Raw genomic sequence first — 1,485 nt, 5'->3', positions numbered from 1 at the left:
CTCCGGGCACACACGACGGGAAAGAGAAAATACTTACATGAATATCTGATGTTCGATATACCTACATAAAGCGACACAACCGAAATGTTTGTGCAATTGTACAATACCGATTGGTTTTCGATTTGGAACAAGGGCCATTTTATTGAACTCCCGTAGCCACTGATCTAGGATCTGCTCATCCTCCCCAATTCTAACCTTAACCATTGGTGGAAACACAAAACTGAACTTAGATCGACGTCTAAGGGCAACTTCATCCTTTATGGTCTGAACCAACCCTTTCGTTTTTCTCAAGGGGGGATATCAAGTTTGTGTGTGAGAGCGCTAGCTGGCTGTCAGAAGTGACGGAGTAACGGAGGGGGGAATAGGGTGGACAGACACCGCTAGCCAACAGAGGGGGTGGCGTTTGATTCGGTAAAAACCGAGATTGAACGAACGGACTGTGGAACCGACGAAGCTGCCCCTTTAAATCAGGAATACAGCGCATTCGGAGGTGAGTTTGGAAATCTCGCTTCAATTCTATCTGTTTATATCACCTCTTTACAGAACCATGTACTTATTTGCGGTTTATGTGCGCTTGTCTTCCCGATTTTGGTCATGGAAAAGCAGCGCTTAAGGGAAAGAGAGAGTCATCGGTCACGAATTCGGGTTTCCCAAGCCAGGGCGGAGAGAGAGGGTGGGAGGAGAGGAACTGGGGGACAGGGTCTGTGCGAGAAACGTTATCAAAACGTCGGTAGCGCACACTGTAGCTGATAGATCAGAGGGAAGCAGCGATGTCTAAAACAGCTGGATGGTTTGAGGGAAGTGTCAAATTAGCTTACTAGGCTCTTTACAAGGCATGCATTATTTGCAACAGGCGAATAGCTTCCATACGCATTCTAACGACATGTCAACAGCCTATTCTCCGGCTGAGATTCGACTATGCAGTAGGCCTATTACCGTAGTTAGTAGGCCTATAAGTGAGTGTGTGTGTGTGTGTGTGTGTGTGTGTGTGGGTGTGGGTGTGGGTGTGTGTGTGTGGGGGGGGGGGGGGGGGGTGGCCGAGGACACACTGTTCCATCCGTCAAAATGCCCGCATTGTGTTTTCATCGGCAGAACAGGCTTACTGTGGCATGCAGGGGCAACACACACGTATAGGCCCATGTAGTCCATTGTTGGGAATTTACGCGTGTCGCGTCAGCTATAGGGTCCATATTGGATGCTCAGCCATTTCATAAGCCGGCCAATGGAATCGCCATGAACTGATAAATACCGTCAAATCAATACCGTGTATTGTCTAATCATGTTAGCCTACTAATGTGATGGTCTATACTAGCACACTGCACAAGACACGACGATACTGTTTCAAACGGGCTATTCGTTGGCCTATAGGCCTGGATATAATTCTGAGGGTCAAAATAATGATCAAGACTGTCAGACAATGCTTCAGGTCACTTACCCTTTGTCTGGGAATGAGAGAATATACCCTCGTCGGGAAAGTTTGAAACT

At 47.5% G+C, this 1,485-nt stretch overlaps 1 protein-coding gene across 1 annotated transcript in view; it reads left to right on the top strand.

Moving 5' to 3' along the window:
- The first annotated feature begins 401 nt into the window (after positions 1-401).
- Positions 402-1,485, top strand: part of LOC139400862 (guanine nucleotide-binding protein G(I)/G(S)/G(O) subunit gamma-7) — a 7,880-nt gene continuing 6,796 nt past the window's right edge. The window contains exon 1 of the mRNA XM_071145450.1: positions 402-490. The gene's annotated coding sequence lies outside the window, so the exon portion shown is untranslated. The remainder of the gene's footprint in view (positions 491-1,485) is intronic.

Source organism: Oncorhynchus clarkii, unplaced genomic scaffold (genome assembly GCF_045791955.1).
Source record: "Oncorhynchus clarkii lewisi isolate Uvic-CL-2024 unplaced genomic scaffold, UVic_Ocla_1.0 unplaced_contig_1713_pilon_pilon, whole genome shotgun sequence".
Classification (NCBI taxonomy): domain Eukaryota; kingdom Metazoa; phylum Chordata; class Actinopteri; order Salmoniformes; family Salmonidae; genus Oncorhynchus; species Oncorhynchus clarkii.
Note: the sequence above shows the minus strand (reverse complement) of the source record. Positions and strands in the feature narration are given on the sequence as shown.